General features: G+C 41.4%; 1 protein-coding gene across 11 annotated transcripts in view; it reads left to right on the top strand.

Annotated features, from left to right (window-relative positions):
• ANK3 (ankyrin 3) overlaps positions 1–22,077 on the top strand; it is a 754,092-nt gene that overhangs the window by 621,159 nt on the left and 110,856 nt on the right. The window lies entirely within an intron of this gene.

Here is a 22,077-nt window from a genome sequence, read left to right as displayed (position 1 = left end):
TCACAAGTGCAGGCTGGCATTGCACTAAACTATTTATCATGGAGAAATCTATAACATTTTCTTTTCACCTGATCACTTTCTGCCTCTGGACAGCTATAGTCTATTGTCTCCACCACCCTTTGTTGAGATTTTTCTCTCTCTCTGTATGGTATTTACTTTTGGATCAATCCTAGTGTTTCTTGACTCTTAAATGTCTTCATGTAATCCTCAGTGGTTCGCTGTTTGGTGCCTACTTTAATCTGTTTTTATTTGAAGGGGAAATGTACAAATGTATCCACTCCCATAACAATGGGCTCCATCATTTGTTCTAAATGCATTGCCATGGTGCCCTGGACACCTGGGAGAGTCCCGGCCTCATTCCTAAGTGCTTAAGTGACCGACAGTGGGTTGCTTGGGCCCTGGAGAGAATATGATCCCTAACTGAAGGCTGCTCTAAGTAATGCTAAAAGACCTTGACTGGCGTGTTCTATCCTTCCAAAATTGCTACCATATAGTCCTTCCGATCCTGCCCCCAAATGGATAAGATTCTTATCCCTTTGATTTTAAGAAGAAGACTTTGTGCTATCATGTTATATTTTAAAGCCTTACCCAGCTCCCCTAGAGTTGTACTTACCTAAGTATTGTTGTCAACAAAGCCTATTTTATCTTAACGTGTCGAAGACCGATGAAGAAAAATGTGTCGAAAAGTGTGTAGTATATCTGTATAACCGTTGTCATAATCAACAGCGGCTCTTCTCTCAAGCTATTTTGAAATATAACATGATATCAAAGGCCTAGAAATTTACTACCGCTTGGAGCAATATATTGCAGCTTCGACAATGATGGCATGCTCTGTTTGAATGGACTTGGGAACAACCTCTAAGCCCGCCTGTTGAGGCAAAATTGACTGTGCTCAAAAAGAAGCTTTTCCATTCCTTAGTCAAAGGGCTTCGCAAATACAGTGGTGGTTATGGAGCACTTTTCTTACTTTATTGCCTTAGAAACGAATAATGTCGTGATTTAGTCCAAGTGTGGTTAGCTCCATTTTCCAGATACGGAAACTGAAGGTCATGGAGATTAAATAACTTGCTGAAAGTCATTCCTACTGCCAATAAGTGATAGAAACAGACTTCTATACCAAGGGCTCTTTCCCCTACTCTGGTTTGGGTTGTAGGATCCTAAGGCTAGAGCTGGAAGGGATCTCCACAAGGTTATCTCTGGTCCAGCCCTCTCATTTTATGGATAAGAAAACTGAAGCCAAGGGAAGTGACTCTGATTTACCTGAGCTCACATAGGTAGTCAGGATCCAAAATGAGTTTTGAACCCAGATCTCTGACTCTAGAACTTGAGGATCTTCTCCCAATACTTATTCTACTTGTTAAAAATATAACTTGTTGGGGGCAGCTGGGTGGCTCAGTGGATTGAGAGCCAGTCCTAGAGACAGGAGGTCCTGGGTTCAAATCTGGCCTCAGATACTTCCCAGCTGTGTGACCCTGGGTAAGTCACTTAACCCCCATTGCCTAGTCCTTTCTTCTGCCTTAGAACCAATACACATTATTGACTCCAAGACAGAAGGTAAGGGTTTTAAATATATATATATATATATATATTTAATATATATATAATAAATAATAAATAAATATATATATACATATATATATATATATATATAACTTGTTTAATTCCTGGGTTAGAAATAGCCAGCTGTCTTTCACTCTTGAAGCTGTAGCCATCTGGCCAGCATGTACCAATTCTTCTTTCATGTATTCCAGCCTAGCCTGTAAGCCGTAGCTGTTTAGTAGAGAAATCCTTGAATAGCCAGAGTCAAACTGCCTCTGATTCTAGATCCCATGAGTTGGTCATTCTAAAACAACCCAAACTCCCAAGCAAATCACCTTGAATGATTAACTGCCAAAGGCACGCTGGGATTCTTGTGGTGGTTCTTCTTTTCTCATTCATTTGATATGGTGATCCCCAGGGAGGCTTTGGCCCAAGTCATGTGCTGGTGGTAATTGTAATGGGTCAGATGCCATGTATGACAGCCCAGGAAAGCTCGGGTCACTGGTGGGCCATGGCCAAAGATGATTCCGGCCCCTTGTGGCATTGTTGCAAATAGAGACTTCCAAAAAGCCATGAACACACTGAGAAAATATTCACCAGAACTGATAAGGGATTATCCTACTGGCATGTTACACATCCCCAAATGCTGTAGAAATGTTATGATCATCACCACTGACAGGTATCCTAGGTTGCTAAGAAAATGCGCCCCTTTGTATATCCTATAAAGAGGAAGATACTCTGGACAACACAGGTAGTAAACAGATAAATAGTAGTTTAAAGTGAAGAAGGAGTCTGGCAACTATTTTGAGCAAAACATCATTTTGATCTTTGCTTTTTAAAATATCATCACTCTTTCCTGCTTTCCCGTCTCCTTCATCTCCCAGCATATCTCTTCCCTTCGCCCACCCAGAATGCCATTATCCTTTGTAATAAAGAATAAAAGAGCCAGAAGAAGCAGTTCAACAAGCTTCAGCAGCACATTCACTGACTCAAATAGTACATACAGCGTTCCACAATCTCATTTCTCCCACTTCTTCAAAGAAGGGAAGGAAGTGAATTCTCCTATCTCTTTTTCAGGGTCAGGGTCATCCTTATATTCTTTGCTTTAAAACAATGAAACATATAAAGAAAATAAGTCCATGAGTTAACAAATAACATTTCATTCTAGGCAGAAAGATACAGAAGTTCAAAACTGAAAGGGACATAATAGTCCATTTCCCTCACTGGCCAGATAAGGAAACTGAGATGCGTGTAATTGAAAAATAACAACCACAAAAAATACAATTTGATTCATTTCTTCAGAAAATATTAGTTCAGCTAGAAAAGTTCTGATTGGACTTTAGCTCTAGACCATGATACCTATAAGTGAGACATAATAAGAAATTAGAGTCAACTGTAGTAGAAAGAAAATAATATCAATCTTAGACACAATTATTTACCTCATGAAGAACCTTGTTGGCTTAAATAGAGGGAGAGATGCTTAATCTCAGAGTTGGAAGAGAATTTATTGGCCATCTAGTCCAATCTCTGCTTGAATAAAAATTCTCTCTATATTCCTTTCCAAAATGATGTGGAATAATTAATACAATTGAGTTCTACCATTCAAACAGTCCCAGTTCACCTAATTGTATTATCACCTAGCCCATGTTTCTCCTATCTTTTCCAGAAGAAAAATATGGGTGATTTTGTCATACTTGACCAAAAATCTAGGTAAACTTTATCTCCACCATTTTCTGATTTTACCTGCCCTATAATTTCTTATTATAAAATATTTTTCTTATTTCTTATTATAAAATAATATATATATAATAAAATTATCTATATCTCTATCTATATCTCTATCTATCTATCTATATATAAAGAAATCATGTTAATCTGACATGGCCTTTTATTGATAAAAAGCATCTTAACATCTTGTAATCACAGCTTCCTTTTCTAGATTTTCATTGACCATCTCTTTAATCATGTATTCCATACTTTTGCCAGGAATCAAATTCAAGTTCACTGACCTAGACTTTGTAAGCAATATTCTCTAAGCTTTTTCTTTTCTTTTTTTTTCTTAATTACAATCTCATGGGCAGCACAGCAGATAGGTAGAGTACCAGACCTGAAGTCAGGAGGGCTTGGGTTCAAATGTGTCCTCAGATATTTCTTAGCTGTGTGACCCTGAACAAATCACTTAACCCCCATTGCCTAGCCCTTACAGAAGGTAAGGGGTTTAAAAAAAAACAACACATTTTTCTTTCTCCTGACCCTGGCCTCCATAATTTTTTTTTCCTTAAAAAAAAAAACCCTACCTTCTGTCTTATTATTTATAATTTATTATAATTGTTATTATTAATTGTTTTTGTTTTTATCTTATTTTATTTTGTTTTGAATTGATTTGTTTTGATAATTATTGGTTCCAAGGCAGAAGAGTGGTAAGAGCTAGGCAACTACAGTCAAGTGACTTGCCCAGAGTCACACAGCTGGGAAATCTGTTTGATGTCAAATTTGGACCCCAAGACTCCTATCTCCAAGCCTGGTACTCTATCCACTGAGTCAACTAGCGGCCCCCTTCATAATTTTTCAAAGATGACTCAGCAGTGGCTCCGCAGTCACATTCATGAGTTCTTCCAGTGCCCAGGAACATAGTTCATCCCAGCCAGTGACTTCAACTCAGCAAGACCGGTTCATTAAGCCCCAACCTATCTTAGGTGTCATTTCCTTCTATGCTATTTGTCTGTCATACTTTCCAGAGCAAATAACTTTCTCCTTAGTCAAGAAAACCGCAGCCCAATAAAAACTGATAAGCTCTGCCTTCGGTCATCAGAGAACCTAATTTCCTTGACTCCAAGTTCAGTGATGTTTCCACTCATTCCTTGCTATCTCCCCACCTTGGGAAACTACATATTGGACGCTAGAGTCGCTATAGGATGCCAAAGGCACAGAGTAACAAACTGTGGCGGCAATACTGGGATAGTGGAGACCGAGGTCACTGAGGGATGGGAGGAAGGAGAGGCAAAGAGGTGGAGCGAGTCCTAAAGTTAGCATAGTTTCCAGCAAAGTCAACGAGTGGCCATAATAAAGAGAAGGAGCTGGCATGGGTAACCCACAAAGAGGGTCACAGAAAGGAATCTGACCTGCCCTGGCATAGTTCTCCATTTTCCCTCTGGCTCCTCTAATTCATTTCCCCTTCACTGTGGTCGATTCCACCTTGTGAGGATTTGATTACAGGGACTGATTGTTGAGGTGCAAACGATAACCCCCCGCCTCACCCCTCCCTGTAGTTGTCTCCCCAGTGTGGAATTTGTTAACCTAAATCAGTCTCCAGTTCCTGAAATGTATGAGGGAGTTATTCAGTCAGTAATATTTGTGCCTGAATGAATGGATGGATAAAGCATTTATTAAGTGCTTGCTGTGTGCAAAGTACGGTGCTAATGAAGAGTAATAATCTGGTCAAGCATTAGAGAACATCATCCCCACCTCCCTGGCCTCTGTGATACTTTCCAAAGCTACCGAAGTAGGAAATATTAGTGAGGATATTTCAAACATGTATGTATGTGTGTGGATTTATATATATATATATATGTATATATAAATGTACATATATGAATGTTTCTCTGTATACCTATGTATGCTATACACGCACGTGTGTACATATATATTATGTGAAGTTTATATTGTCATATTGCCTGCCCTAAGCCACCCATTCTCTGGGAAATACCTCCTAAAAAGGGAATACAAATTTGGTCTCAGACTCTCACTATTTGTGTGATCCTGGGCGAGTCATTTATCCCCAACTGCCCAGCATTTACTGTGCTTCTGTTCTAAGGCAGGAGGTAGGAGTTTTTTGTTTGGTTGGTTTTTGAAAAGCTAGAACACAGGCACGATTTCAGGAGCTGTACTAGACTGGGCAAAAGTCATCCTTCTAGGCTGTCGCATTAGCTCACTCCTCACTGATATCTGCGGCATGGAGGTAGGGTCCAGGTCAACAACTGTAGCCCTAGTCACATGCCATGAAACCTAGGGGAAGGAGGGAACCTCACCACAGACCTGACAGAGCCCTGGCCTTCTTGGCCCTTCATTTGGCCTGTTCTCACAAGGCATGATTCACTTTCTCACTCATCCAATCATGACAACAGCACCCACTCCAGATGCTTTTCCTGTTCCTGCCCTAATTTCACATACACGTACGAGCTTCATTTTCCCATCATAACTGGTGATGGTCCACAGAACCACCCACTCACCATGCACTAGCTCTGAAACGTCTCCTTAAAACTCCCTACTGGACACTTCCTTTGCCGGAGATTGATCTCTACCGTTGGGGATGGATGGGAAGGAGGCCTTTGATGGAACACACCTATTCTTTTCCCTTCCCAACCTCATACCATTCCAAGCTCCTGATATGTGTGTGTGTGTGTGTGTGTGTGTGTGCATGTGTGTGTGTGTGTTTGGGTTTATGGTGTGGTCACAGAAATCTATCCGTGTTTCTTGAGCTCCCTAGGAGCCAAGGTACTGTAGGGAAGGGCACTCTGATCACTAATGGGCTTCGGGCATTAGTGGCTTTGGGTGGATCAGCCGGCTCTTTTGAGTCTCCTCATCTATCAAATGAAGAGGTTGAAAGGGATAATCTCAAAGTTCTCTGGCACATCTTCGTTGGGTAATAAATGGGATCCCAAATAAATAAACAGACCACATCCTCAGCAAGAAGCATTTACTGCTTAGGGAAACCTGACACACAGGTGTTTTATGAGCACATTAAACAATGGATGAGCAAAACACTGTCCTTGTTAGCCAACCCTGGTTTTCTTCTTCCTTTGTACCCCCAGCACTGAACATGGAGCCTTGTACACCATAGGTACTCAATAAATGTTTCCTGTGCTGATAACAAAGTGCTAAACAATTAGAGATTAGGATGATATTTCTCTTTAGTGGACCTGTGATCTCGCCAATCCCAGGAAGCCCCATGCCTTCTTATCCCATGTGATTACTGTCCATGTTTTCTTGTAAATTTTCCATGTAAGATCTTTTGGTCTTTTACATGTGTATGCATAATACATATAGATATGTATGCAAATATATGTGTATAGGTGTGTGTATATATACACCCACATTTTGTGAGCACCGATATAGCCCTCAAGTTGTTTCTCTGTGCCCAGCCCTTGCTCTTATTTGCTCTCACTACATGACTAGAATGTCTCCTCTCCCAATTATATCTATTATGCCATTTCTTGCTCAGAGTTCATTCCTGAAATTTGCTTCAGTCTGCACATACCCACCATGCATCTCTTTGCTTCCCTTTGCGTCACTATCAATGTTGATTCTTCTACGATTGCACTGTTTCAAGATTCATAGCTATAAGGAATCTTGGGGAGACCATTGAACAAATGGCTCATTGTATCAGTGAGTAGTTTGAGATCATCAGAAATACTATATAGATTCTCAAATGCCATCCAACCTACTCTTCTAGATCTTGTTCAATTCTGTGGCCAACTCATTATCTATCTGCAATGCCTCCCAGAGATAAAAGAATTGATAAACCAATGAGGCATCCAGGTGCATGTCTTAGTCTGAAGAACAGGTATTTTCATCCACTTTGTTTTTCCTGAATGGCTTGTTGAGCAAATCTCTTTTGCAGAGTCATGGCCCATACTGAGGAGTCCCTGTAATATTCTGGGACTTAATGGAATTGGTATAACATCATGGAGTACCAGGAGGCACTCCATGTGACAGTATAGGACCAATTTGGGAGTGGTAATTCATTGTCTGGCCTTCATTTTAAAATACATCCTACGTGGCCTATATTGGCAATCATGTGAGAGTTTTAAGTCTTGGGTTTCCCTCTCTTTACTTGGGCTCATTTCAGATAATCAATCAATCAACTGTGAGCATTTATTAAATGCCTCTTGTGTGCCAGGGACTATGCTAGATTCTGGGGATTCCCAGAATACAAGCATTCAGAGTACTTGGAAATCCTGAAATCCCCAATACCTGGCCGGCAGAGAGGCTTGGTGCAAAGGAGATGAATAATAAATCACTATGACCATGGATTCAGAGATAAAAATGAGAACACTCAGTTCCCCTCAAGGAGCTCATCTTCTGGTGGGAGAGGGACAACATGTACAGAAATAAACAAAAAATATGCAAAGGAAATACAAAGTGTTTGATGGAGTGGGAGGAAGGATGAGCTGATGAGTGGGGCAGTAAAATGGGAGATCTCTCTGGCCAACACCCAGAGGAGCTTTCTGGGCCAGATTTTAGGTATATTGGCAAGCCACTGTCTGCTCCAAGTCTACTTCATTCAATCATCCTAGGAAAGACTTCTGATTCCTCTCTTTTGGGAGGAGGCAGGTTTGTTTATGAACCCAAATAGGAAGAGAACCTTCCCAGAGTTGGAAGAGTTCCAAACCTGCATCATGCCTACTGACTTTAGAAACTCTAGCCTGGATTTTGTGGCAATAAATTGCTACAGTTTTTAAAAAGCCAGCCTTACTAGTTGGGGGGGGGAGGGAAAGGAGGGAGAGAGAGAGAGAGAGAGAGAGAGAGAGAGAGAGAGAGAGAGAGAGAGAGAGAGAGAGAGAGAGAGAGAGAGGGAGAGGGAGAGGGAGAGGGAGAGGGAGAGGGAGAGGGAGAGGGAGAGGGAGAGGGAGAGGGAGAGGGAGAGGGAGAGGGAGAGGGAGAGGGAGAGGGAGAGGGAGAGAGAGAGAGAGAGAGAGAGAGAGAGAGAGAGAGAGAGAGAGAGAGAGAGAGAGAGAGAGAGAGAGAGAGAGAGAGGGAGAGAGGGAGGGAGGGAGAGACAGGGAGACAGAAAGACAGGGAGAGAGATAGGAACAGGGCAAGGCTTAAGAGCAAAGATTAGAATAGATGGTGCTGCTCTGGCTAAAGAAATTACCGTAACTAATCTGGGGAGGAGAGAGGGGGAAGAAGGAAGGAGGGAGGGAGAGGGAGAGGGGGGTGTTTGGTAGAGTAATACCTAAGGTTTAGGGCTCCATTAACAAAGCCAAAAGGAGCGTGCCTTTCAAAACATTCCAAGTCCCTGGGTCTGCCCATTTAGACACCTCAGTGAAGAGAGGAAATTAGGGCAAGACAAAAGGAATGCAAGGGACAGAGAGTCCTGAAAAAGGCTCAGAAGGAAGGGTGTGTGGGCTGCTTGGCACAGAAAATGTCCCTGGATTTTCTAAGAGGCCACCACACCCCTTTGTCCCATGTTGACCCAGACTAAAAAATGCCTCCTGTTCTCTCTGACCTCTCCACACTGTGTGCACTCAGGTTTATAAGGGATCTTCTTTTTTGAACCAGGCCTATGATTTCACTGTTAAGAGCAGACACCCTCCCCCATTGCAGGCCAACACCTGCCCAGTGATGTCCATCTTCTTAGAGAGTTGCACGGGCACTAAAAGATGGAATGATGAGTCCAGGTCACTGAGCCAATCAGAAATGATCTCAGGTCTTCTTGATTCCAAGGCCAGTTCTCCATCATACTGCCTCTCTCTATGGTATTAATAGTCTAGTGGCTGTTATTTATATCACATTTTCAGGTTTCCAAAACACATCATCAGTTTTTACCTTAACCCACAACAGCATATGTGTAATGATTGTTTCCCCAGATAGCTTTAAAAAAAAGAAAAAAAAAACTCTTTGAACCAGATACTAAGTATTGGTTCCAAGGCAGAAGACAGATAAGGGCTAGACAATTGGAGTAAAGTAACTTGCCCAGGGTCACACAGCTAGGAAGTATCTAAAGCGAGATTTGAACCCAGGACCTCTTGGGTAGACTTTAAGCTCTTTGAGAGTAGGGTTTGCTTCTTCTTTATCTTAGTGTTCCTCTCTACCTGCACCTAGCACAGTGTTTAGCATACAGTAGGTACTTAATAAATGTTTGCTAATTCATTGATTGCTATCTAGTAAGTGTCAAAGATGGGATTCGAATCCAGGTCTTCACTAATTCTAAGACCAGTGCTTTTTCTATATATTGCCATTATTTAAGACCCCTGCAGATATCCCTACAAATATTACATAATCACCTGTCTATATTGGTATCTATCTATCCATCTATCCATCTATCTGTCCATCCATCTATCTCCCTATCTCCCTATCTCTCTCTCTCTCTATCTATCTATCTATCTATCCATCTCTATCCATCTATCTATCTATCTATCTATCTATCTATCTATCTATCTATCTACCCACCTATCCTTATTGCTTTTGAGGAAAAAAGCAATTCTGACTGTTAGTAGAGTGAGCACAATGACTTAGAGCTAGATTACCCCCATTCAAATTCCATGTTCTCCCTCTGTAACCCAGAGCAATTCAGTCCCCTTTCTGGATCTCTCTTTCCTCATCACTACATGAGAGAATTGTGTTAATTAGAATCTTGAACCCTTGGACTTTATCCCCCAGAAGTCCTTTGATAGTTCCCAGAATCCTCTCCTCTCTCCACCACCTTTAAGTGGTCACATTTGTATATGGTTTGGTGTGAGCCACACCCTTGCTCTCTTCTTCAGCAAGCAGGCTAGGTTTAGGTAGGGTTGTTTTTTTTTTTACTTTAGTTATTATTAATAAAACTTTTAAAATATAAGTTATTGTATATTAATTTAAAAACCCTCAGAATAGAATTATTGCTAAAGGCCCTTCTATCCTGTGATTTCTAAATACAGTATTATTTCAGATTGGGAAACTCAAAGGTTAAAGCCAACAGTCTCTAAAAAGTTCTAATGGTAACCCCAAGGTCTTAAAACCAAGGAAATGCAAGCTCTGGCAAGACTGATTGAGCTTCAAGGGCTCTGGCTCTGGCTCTGGCTCTGGCTCTCTATTGAATCTTGTATCTATTGTTCAAGGATGAGCCTTGCTAGTTTCTAGTGGTTGACTGTTGGGTGATGAATTTTAAGGCCACAAAACTCATGAAATAGACTCCTCCTAAGGCAGGGAGGGGCCATTGGGCACCCTCAAATCTTTATGTCTATCAGCCATTGTCATTCAGATGTTTACTTAGCACCAAATAATGTGCATATGGTGCTGAATGGTGGATTCCTAAATCTCCCTTCCCAGATCCTTTTCCTCTTCCTCCCTTATATCTATTTGTGTCATCACTCTCATTCCTCCAATGTTCCTGCCACTCTTCCCATCCCTCCCATTGTGCCCCATAGAATTCCTGTTCTATTGTTAACAAACTGTCTCTCCTCTCTCCAGCAATTCCATCATATAGGTTTCCTATTGCCTCATGTATGTTGCCCTGATGTGTATATATAGATATAGACATAGACATAGACATAGACATAGACATAGACATAGACATAGATATGTGTGTGTGTGTTTTGCCTCAGTCTACTAAAATGTAAGCTTAAGGAAAGAAGGCATTTTGATGGCCTAATGTATTGCCTGGCCCATAGGACTTCCCAAATAAATGAAGTGAATCAAATTTAGAAGGAGGGTGATAAGAGCCAGAAGTGAATGTTCAAGGGAGCCCGAAGCCCTAGGTTCCACTGATAGGTCTAGTGCCTACTCACTTAACTCATCTAAGCTTTGGTTCCCTTGGCTGTAAAATGGAGATAATTATACTTGCATTGTCTACCTCACAGGCTTGGTGTGAGTCAAGCACCCTACCAACCTGAAAGTACTCCTGAAATGTAAATTAGGAGGGTGATGATAAGATGCTCCAGAAGATAGGCTATCAAAGGCAAACCAGCTCTAGTTGCCTTAGAACTAACTGGACTAGAGGGCAAGAAACAAAGAGAGGGAGATGTTGTTAAAGTCTTCCTCTTCCCCTTCTTCACCATTTTCCAAAATGTCCAACAGAAACATTTTGAATTTACTTACAAATGGCCTCGTTGTTGCCTATCTCAGGCATCTGTGCATCTGGCCATTCATCCATCCATCCATCCATCCATCCATCCATCCATCCATCCATCACCAAGGATTTGTGCTTACTTGGGACTGGGCACTGGACATGCATAATTCATGTTACTACTACTTAGCCTCAGCTAGCTTTTCAGTGCTAGTACTCCAGCCTTTCTCGACTGTTTGGGAAATAGCTGGTCTTCTTCAGTCCCTCAGCCATTAAATTATTAAGCATCTACTGTGTGTCAGGCGCTGGGCTATTTGCTGGGGATTCACAGAGAGAATGAAAAACAATCCCTGCCCTAATCTCTAAAATGAAGGGCTTAAATGGCTAAGTGTAATCATTTAAAGCTCAAAATCAACCAACACTAAAAATCCCAGCTTGATTCATTGTTCTATTGATTGCCCAGGCTTCAGAAAGTAATGGAGAAAATGTTATTCATGCAGATTAAACTTTAAATTTTAATTAAAATTAAACTGTTTAATTTTTTTGAAAAAAAATAAAATAAAATGAAGGGCTTAAACCCGAGGACCACTTCTAGCTCCAGATCTAATGAGCAGCCTCCGAGCCATGAAGGAGCCCAAATTCTTCAGGTAGAGTCCATCGGTGTCTCTTGAGGACACGCATTCGTGGCCAGCCTTTTCAAGAGCCCACGAGTCACTTCAGGTTCTCAGCCACGTAGAGAATCTCCCCTCTAGTTAGAAAGGACCCTCACAGCTTCCTGCTAGCTCTGTGACCTATTGGCTCCAAGTCCCTTCCTTCCTTTTCAAGCCTCTTGAGTGGAAGGAAGAAAGGAATCTCTCTCAGAGGATGCCTGGGAATGTTTCCTTGTGGCAGCATTTGTCAGAACAAATTAACCGCTTGCATACGTGGTCTTTGGGGTGTAGCAACCTTTAAATACCCTAATGGTACATCTGGAAGAGCATCTAATATGACCTGCTTCAAAGGAAAAGGTTGATAATGAGTAGTCCTAGCAAATTGGGTACGCATGGCTTCTTTCCCCACTTCTCCCCCCGCCTCGCCCTCCTGATAGCGCCTGACCTGGGTCAAGAAAAGGGGAAGAATACTTGCCTTAAAAGCAGGGTTTTGAATCCTGCCTTTGGGGAAGTCACCATCTCCCTCATTCCTTCATCTGGAAAATGAAGGATTTCTATCGCTAGGATCCCTTCCACCTCTTAGACCATGAATACGCTAACCCACAATTACTCAAAGTCTTAGAAGCATGAAGAACTTTGCAAGTAGCCACTTACCATTCCCGAGAGGTGGCCCTAAGCCCCGCTCATCCTTGTAGCCTATGACTGCCTCCGAAATCTACAGCCTGAATTAGACATGTGTTGCCTCTGCTTTGTGTCATCTCTTCAATCTACCATTCCAGAATGGAGGCTATAAATGGGAACTGACAAGCAGTGGTCCGAAGGTCCTGGGTGGGTCGGGGCGCTATTGTCTATTACCCATAAACCCGTGTGCCCACAAAGAATTGTCATTTGGATCCCTGTTCGCCTCAACAAAATCTACGGCATGCCTCGGTCTCATCAATAAGCGAGCATCCCATCTGTCGAATGGATAACTTGTCTGTCACACATATTATGTATGACTATCTTTCAAATGTTTGTAGCTGTTGTTGTGATTAATAAAATACATATGCATTGAAAAGCACTGCTGAATTCATGGGAGCGCTTTTTTTTTCATCATTTACTTACTCACTCAAGAAATTCTGAGTCCTCAGACGAAGTGGCTGGGAACCACTGAGCCAGAATCTGCAGCTCAGGAATTTTTTGACCCTTGCTTCTTTGTCCTTTTGCCTTGAGCTAGGAGACAAAGAATTTCAGACCTTCCACAATCTGAATCCCTCCTGCCTTTGGAGTCTTATTTGAAATGACTCTCCTTCTGGCCTTCGAGTTGTTCTCCCCAAATGACCTCCTGCATGCCTTTTCAAGTGACTGGAATGCCTCTTCTCCTCAATTCCCCTTCATTAGAATACCTTGTTTGCTTCATGCCACCTCCTACGTGAAGGCTTTCTGGATTTCTCTAGTTATTAGTACTCTTCTCCTTTTTGACATTTTAATACATTGTTTATGCTATGTATTTATTCACTTAGATACACACTGTAACCCTGTGGTAGATTGAAAAGTCCTTGTCTATGTATCCTTGTTGCCCTATGCGATGCCTTGCACGTTACAGGCACTTGACAGTTGAAGCTAAGTACAGACAATTGTCCATATTGGGGTGTTTTTCTGCTTAGTGGCATAGTTCAGTGAAAAGATTGGATCAAATTTGGAGTCAAGGGACCTGAATTCAAAATCTGCCTCACTCTCTTGATATCATCTAGGACCATTATCTGGGCAAGTCACTTTATCTTTCAACAATAGAATTAGGGGGAGGGAGGACAACTAGGTGGTTCAAAGGATAGAAAGCCATGCCTGGACATGGGAAGTTCTGAGTTCAAATTTGGTCTCAGACGCTTTCTAGCTGTATAACCCTGGGCAAATAAGTCACTTAATTCCAAATGCCTAACTCATCTGCCCTGGAACCAATATTTAGTATTGATTCTAAGAAGGAAGGTATGGATTGGGGCAAAAAAAAAAAACCACACACACAATAAAACTGCAAGGGTAGAGAGAGGTGTGGAACTTGTTGCACCTGATGGACCTCTAGGACTCCTTCCAGGTCTAAACCTGTGATCCTATCAATTGTAACAGGATGAAGATTGTCCCCAAATCACTTTAGTACAGATAGTAATTCTATTTTTCCTTTCTAATCTTAAATAAGCTGATAACTGAGCTATGATAGGATCATAGATTTAGAGCTCGAGGGCACTTCAGAGGTTACTTTGTCCCAACTTCTTCATTTTGCAAAAGAACAGAAGGCTAAAATAACTTTCTCGTGATTGGTCACACGTGTGGTTGTTACAGAATCAAGATTTGAACTCAAGTCCTCAGATTTCAAATCGAGCTCTTTATGCCCACTCTTTGTGTTACATATCAGACAACCACCAAATGTCATGCTAGCAGTCTTGGACATCTTAGTAATTGTAACTGAAGATGAATGTGATTAATGAAATCATTAAGTTCTTCTGTTCACTCACATGGATTTCTGTCCTTTTTAAAAAAAAAAAGGAAAATTCTTGTGTGACCCTGGGCAAGTCACTTGACCCCCATTGCTTAGCCCTTATCACTCTTCTGCCTTGGAGCCAATACTCCAAGATAGAAGGTAAGGGTTAAAAAAAAAGAGAGAGAGAATTCCCTGATCTCATGAAATTCAGGAAGAAAGAAATCAGATTATTAGGAATATCCTTAGAGAGTTGCCTGGTATCCATGAAAGGTTCCTTTCAAAAAAGGAGAAGGAATTAGAAATGTGCTTTTATTTTTTTTAAACCCTTACCTTCTGCCTTGGAACCAATACTAACTATTGGTTCCAAGGCAGAAGAATGGTAAGGGCTAGGCAATGGGGGTTAAGTGACTTGCCCAAGGTCACACACAGCTAGGAAGTGTCTGAGGCCAGACTTGAACTCAGGACCTTCATCTCCAGGCATGGTTCCCTATCCATTCAGCCACCTAGGTGCCCCTGATCATATTTTAACCATTTCCCATATTTCTTTAGCAGAAGAAGACTCCTTAGTCAGGCATGAGAAATAGACAGGGACAATTTGATCCATATTCCTTTCATAGATACATCTTCCCAAGCAGTTAGATACTGAAGAAACTGCTTAGAATCTGGAGTAAGAGAATCAGGGTTCTTAGATTTTTTTCTTTAACCCTTACCTTTTGTCTCAGAATCAACACTGTGTATTGATTCCAAGGCAGAAGGGCAGTAAGGACTAGGCAATGGGAGTTGAGTGACTTGCCCAGGGTCATACAGCTAGGAAGTGTCTGAGGCCACATTGAATGCAGAACCTCCAGTCTCCAGGACTCTCAATCCACTAAGTCACCTAGGTACCCCTCCACACACACACACATACCCAGGTTCTTAGATTTTCAGAGATTTTGATATGCTCAGATCTAATCTTAGATCTTCTGCTTGCTTCCCATTGTGATACAAATGATTGGACCTTTATGGATCTCAGTTTCCTCATTTGTAAAAAAAAGGCTGTAGAACTAGATGGCCTCTCAGGATTCTTCCAACTTGGGCTCCATAGTGCAGATCTCACTCAGTCTATCCTTGCCTTCTTGACCTATAAGGTTTGGGGCCACCATTGTTGCTTAATTTCTCCATGGAGGATCTACCCAACAGGCTATAGGATTTCCATTAGCCTTTCAGTGCTGAAGGCTTTCAGTGAACTACTTAAGACTGCCCAACCAGTGTCCCTCCCTTGTTCCATCCAAATGGCTAAACCACAGACTTCTCCAGGAACACATTCCTCTGATGGTCAGCCTTGCAAATCACTTGTATGCCAGTTTGGTCCTCAGACTCAGCCCCCCACTCATGTCTCCACTGTCTGTGAGGTCACCTGTGCTTTTTCATCCTAATGTCTAGTGATTTGCAGCCATGCATTCAGCACCATGAGAACACAGGCTCCAAAAATGTTTTGTTTTGCTTTGATTTTGTTTGTTTAGGGACTTATTTGGAATTATTAAAATAGTGACATAGTTTCTGAGATACAAACCAGACCAAACTTCTTTCCCTTCTGGGAAACTTGGGGCCGGTTCTTTGTCTAACTGTAGTGCCTGTCCAAACTAAATGTCTACTATATATGTACAAATTTACCATATTATGGTATTTTACATATATAGTCTACACATATATTCTGATGAATTAATTCAATGGGCCATATGTCCTGAATATGAGTAATCAATATTATTCATCCACTTTGTTTTTCCCATGTGGATAAAAGCTGATATATGTTGAAGGGCTATGGATATCAGAGACAGCCATGTAATAATAAAATTTAGTACAATCAAAATTAACAGCTAGGTGGTTCATTAGATAGAGGGCCAGACTGAGAGATGGGAGTTCCTGGGTTCAAATCTGATGTCAGATACTTCTTAGATATGTGACCCTGGTCAAGTTACCAACTGTCTAGCTGTTGCTGCTCTTCTAACCTTAGAAGAAATACTTAGTAATTATTTTTTAAACAGTTACCTTCTTTCTTAGAATCAATACTGTGTATTGCTTTCAAGGAGAAAGTGTGATATTGAGTGACTTGCCCAGGGTCACACAGCTAAGATGTGTCTGAAGCCAAATTTGAACCCAGGACCTCCCATCTCTAGACCTGGCTGCCCCAATATTTAGCATTAATTCTTAGACCGAAGATAGGGGTTAAAATATATATCTATATAGATCTATATAGATATATATATAGATAGATATATACTCTAGGTATATAACTCCCTCAAAGAAGTTAATGTGAACCTGAAAAGCATGAGATGACAGGCCTGAAAACAAGTTAATATGCTTTGACATTTTAATTAAAAAATTTTTAAACCTTTACTTTCCATCTTGGAATCAGTTTGAAGTACATGTTCCAATGCAAAAGGCTGGTAAGGGTTAGGCAGTTGGGATTAAGTGACTTGCCCAGGGTCATACAGCTAGAAAATGTCTGAGGTCATATTTTTTTTTAACCCTTACCTTCCATCTTAGAATCAATATTTTGTATTGGTTCCAAGGCAGAAGAGTGATAAGAGCTAGGCAATGGGGGTTAAGTGACTTGCCCAGGGTCACACAACTGGGAAGTATCTGAGGCCAGATTTGAACCTAGGACCTCCCAACTCTAGGCCTGGCCACTGAGCTGCCCAGCTCATATTTGAGGTCATATTTGAATCCAAGACCTTCTGTCTCTAGGTGTCTAACTATTTTTTTCTCCACTGAGCCACCTACCTGCCCCCTTTTAATTTTAGTTTAATGAATTATTTTTGGTTAGTATTCATGGATGACCATGTTTGTAGCATGACTTTTGAGGCTTTGCCTGTGCCAGTGCTTGTGTGTCTATTTGTTTCCCTTCATTTTTGTCCTGTGGTAATATAAGGACGTAGGAATGACTAAAAATAAAAGTGGGAAGGACCTTTTAAAGTGTAGCCATGATCACTAAAACTTTTGAGGAATCAATGACATTTTAGTGAACATCCAGATTTTGGAAAACTATTTCATAGTATCCTAGCATCTCCAAGTTAGAAGAGACATTAGCCACTAATGTGGGTCAACTCTCTTTATTTACATATCAAGTATAAATTTATTGATTCTTCCTAATTCTACCTAATTCAGTTCAACTAAAAAAATAGTTAAATATCTACTATATGAAAGGCTTTGACTCGCAGAATACCAAGACATAAAGGAAAAATAGGCTTTTGGGTAGTTCTGTTTTCAATTTTTAAAATTAGATTCTTAGTAATCACCACCACCATGAAAAAATATTTAAGTAAACACATGCATAAAAAAATGTGCAAAATTTCAAACTCTACATTGTTTACAATTTGTTTTAAAATATGTAGATCATAGATGTGCTAATATAGATATCCTCTGCTTTTGACTACCCTTTGGATTTGTTTTACTTTATACTTTTTTCTTGATTTTGTGGCTATTTTTAAAAATGTAATCATAGTATGCATTATTCTCTTTTATTTATATTTAATATATTTATCTCATTTGCAATAATTGTCATTTCTAATAATATAATACAAGCTGTTACATTAAATATTATAATCCATTCAACCATTTCCCCCCAGTAACTATATTTGTGTTATTTTTAGTTAGTTTGTCATTACAAACAAAGCTTCCATGAATATTTTCATATCCATACAACTTTTTTGCCTTCTCCATAATGCCCCTGGAGCCTCATCCTACTAATGGAATACCAGTGAGCATACACAGATTTACACATTGTAATATTAGGCCTATTTCTCCGTGTTCCTATCAGCATTTAATTTGATAAACTTAGCCTGTCTGGTTCTCAGTTAACATACATTAGCAGGCCCATATTTAGCTAGATTGGTCCTTAGGCAGCAGAAGCAATCTGTTTCCACACTCTTTCCAAAACCAAGTCTTTGCAGTTTGGTCATACCCAATAGAACTTTTGTTCCAATTTCGTTCCAAATCCCTCAGGAGGTAGCCTTTGTTTTAAAAAGGTAATTCTCCATCAAGAGACACACTGTTTATGTAGAAAAGTAAATACAAGAAAATTTGGAAAGGAAAAGAGCCATAATGCAAGGAGGACAAAGAACAGACTCCTGTAGGATCAAAGAATCGTAGAATGAAAGCTGGAAAGGACATCAGATATTATCTCATTCAACCTTCTCATTTTACAGATGTGGAAACTGAGGTCAAGAACAACTCAGTGTCTAACTGAGGTTTATCTCAGCTGAGTCTTAAAGGAAACTACACATGCTAAGAGTCAAAAGACAGAAGGAAATACATTCTAAGCATAGACAAAGTGTTGGCAAGTAATCAGGGCCTGGAATCAGGAATACTCATGTTCAAATCTAACCTCAGACAGCTGCTAGCTGTGTAACCCTGGACAAATCACTTAACCCAGTTTGCCTCAATTTCCTCATCTGTTAAATGAGCTGGAGAAAGAAATGGCAAAACATTCTAGCACATATGTCAAGAAAACCCGAAGTGGGGTCATGAAAATTCCAACATGGTGGTGGGTTGGAGAGTCCACCTGGAAGTGGCTAAAGGCTAGCTAAAGCAGAGAAGGCAAAGTGGGGGAAATGGGTACCTTTTCCATAGAATTCCTCAGGGAAAGGGAGATTTATTCAAGGGTGATTTGAAGGTGTGGTAAGGTCCAGGGAGGGTCCTTTGAAGATGGGAGCAACTCCAGTGTGTTTATAGACCTTAGGGAAGATTCCAGCAGATCCCAAGAGCCTGAAGATTGGAGGAGGGAAGACACAATCAAGGAAGCTAAGCCTTCCTGAAAGAGATGGGAGGTTCCAGGACCTAGTCCAAGAGAGAGGCACCTCTTTCTAAAGCAGTCACACAGCTAGTGTCTGAAGCTGGAATTAAAGTCAGAAAGATGAGCCTTCCTGACCCCATGCCCTGCACTCTATCCACTGCACCACCTAGCAGGTAGGAGTAGCAGTGACTAAAGGCTCTCTTTAAGAGCCTACAACATAGATGTATAAGGCAACTAGGTGGCCCAGTGGAGAGAATGCTAGGCCTGAAGTCGGGAAGACTCATCTTCCTTAGTTCAAATCTCACCTCGGACTTTGCTAGTCACATCACCCTGAGCAGGTCACTTAGCCTTATTTGCCTCAGTTTCTTCCTGTGTAAAATGAGCCAGGAGGAACCAGAAGGAAACGGAAAATCACTCCAGTCTCTTTGACAAATAAAACCTTGAAAAGGGACATAAAGAGTCAGGAACAACTGAACAGCAGCCAAGATCAGAGAAGGATTGCCTTGGATCCAATACACAAATTTGATTCTAGGGTGGTAGGTGAGGGTTTAAAAAAAAAAAACAAAACTGAAATGTAAGAAGGAAGCTTCAATGGGGCAGCTGGGTAGCTCAGTGGATTGAGAGCCAGTCCTAGAGATGGGAGGTCCTAGGTTCAAATCTGGCCTTAAACACTTCCCAGCTGTGTGACCCTGGGCAAGTCACTTGACCCCCATTGCCTAGCCCTTATCACTCTTCTGCCTTGGAGCCAATACACAGTATTGATTCCAAGATGGAAGGTAAGGGTTTAAAAAAAAAAAGAAGGAAGCTTCAAAAAAAAATCACAGGAGAAAACCGAGGGGGTTCTGTAGAGCTATTATGAGGTATCTAATTGGGAGAGAGGTAACTGGTCAGCACAAGGGACATCTGTTTTCCCTGCCAGGAGGAGAGAGAGGTCCTCTGCGGAGAAGGAGCTGAGGTGGGAGGACTGAGAAGAAAAGCTTTGAGACAGTGAATCCACCCAAGAGTCAATGGAGGAAGAATAAAAGGATTACTGGGCTTCAGTGAAGAGCTAGGGGAGATTAAGATAACATAAATTTGTGGTGGAACCAGTCAGTACAGTTGTGGGACTTCCTTCAGCAAAGTTCAGTGCCACAAGAGGAGGAGGAGGAGGAGGAGGAGGAGGAGGAGGAGGACAAGGTAGAAGGTGGGGGAGACCCATGATTGGCTTTGGCCAAGGCATGCAAGAACCATGAATGCACAGAAGGGAGAGAACAGGTTAGAGCTGACCTGGTTGGCTACAGTGCTGAGACTGAGAAGGAAGGAGAGACCAATCGAGGAGGTGACGGACTGGGAAGCAGGTAGGGGTCCTTGTTGTTGTTGTCCAGTCATTTCATTTATGTCTGTTTTCATTTGGAGTTTTCTTGGCAAAGATCCTGGGTCAGTTTGCCATCTCCTTCTCCAGCTTATTTTACACATGAGAAAACTGAGGCAGACAGGTTTAAATGACTTACCCAGGGGCACCCTGCTAAATTGTATCTGAGACTGGACTTGAACTCAGAAAGATGAGTCTTCCTGATTCCAAATGGAGCACCCTCTCCACTGGGCCAGATAGCTGCATATCTACTCTAGATGTAGATTCTATTATTATCTCCATTTTACAGATTAGGAAACTGAGGCAGACTGAGTTAAGTGACTTGCCCAGGGTCACACCGCTAGAGTCTGAAGCTGGATTTAGACTCTGAAAGATGAGTCTCCCTCTCTATGCCCAGCACTGCACTACCTAGCAGGTAGGAATGAAGATGAGTAAAAGCTATGGTGAAGGCAGACAACAGATTGAGGAGGAATGAGATGGAGAGTTGGGGGAACAGAAGGAGGCTGTGATCAACGAGGAACTTCTGAGTTAACAGTAATAGTTAGAACATTTATATGGATCTTTAAGATTTGCATAATGCTTTGTATATATGAGCTCATTTGATTCTCATAACAACCCTGTGAGATAGAGAGCTATTATTATCCCCATTCTATCCATGAGGAAACTAAGACTGTTTGAAAAGGGAGGGGAGCAGCTATGTGGCCTCAGACTCTCTAGCTGTGTGACCCTGGGCAAGTCACTTAACCCCCACTGCCTAACCCTTGCTGCTCTTCTGCCTTGGAACCAATACACAGTATTAATTCTAAGATGGAAGGAAAGAAAAAATAAAATAAAAAAAGAAACAGAGAGCAGGAAGATAAGGTGGACTGAGACAGGGAAGAAGCCTCTCAACTCAGCTTCTCCCTGGGACTAGGGCATGGACTGGGTCATCTCTTCAGGAAAAGAAGTCTGTAGAAAGTAAGGCAGCAAAGTTCTGAATTCTAAACTGTGTATTAGTGTTTAGATACACAAGATCAGGACTAGGATCTCAAGATTTAGAGGTAGGAGAGATCTTATTTTTTGTTGTGATTTAGTCATTTCAGTTGTGACCTGACTCTTTGTGACCCATTTGGGGTCTTGGCAAAGATACAGGAATGGTTTCCCATTTCCATCTCCAGCTCATTTTACAGATGAAAAAAACAGAAGCAAACAAGGTTCAGTGACTTACCCAGGATCACATAGCTAGTAAGCATCTGAGCCTGGATTTGAACTCAGGTATTCTTGACTCCAGACCTCATGTTCTATCCATTGTGCCTTCTAGCTGCCCAGATGAGACCTTAGAGATTATCTAACATCATTTGTCCCAAAGATGACAAGATAAAAAAGAGCATATTCCCTGCCTGCCCCTTCAGTAAGGCAGAGGGATAAAACTGTGTCTTGATGAGCTGTGATCAGTCAGCAAACCAATATTAAGTGCCAAGCCCTGGGACTGCAAGTACAGAGGGGAGCCGGACAGGCCCTGCCCTCAAGGAGCTGCCTGACAGTCAGCTGGGGGGATACAAC

The sequence above is a fragment of the Monodelphis domestica genome, chromosome 1 (genome assembly GCF_027887165.1).
Source record: "Monodelphis domestica isolate mMonDom1 chromosome 1, mMonDom1.pri, whole genome shotgun sequence".
Taxonomy (NCBI): Eukaryota; Metazoa; Chordata; class Mammalia; order Didelphimorphia; family Didelphidae; genus Monodelphis; species Monodelphis domestica.
The sequence above is the reverse complement of the archived record's forward strand: the minus strand, read 5'-3'. Positions and strand labels throughout refer to the sequence as shown.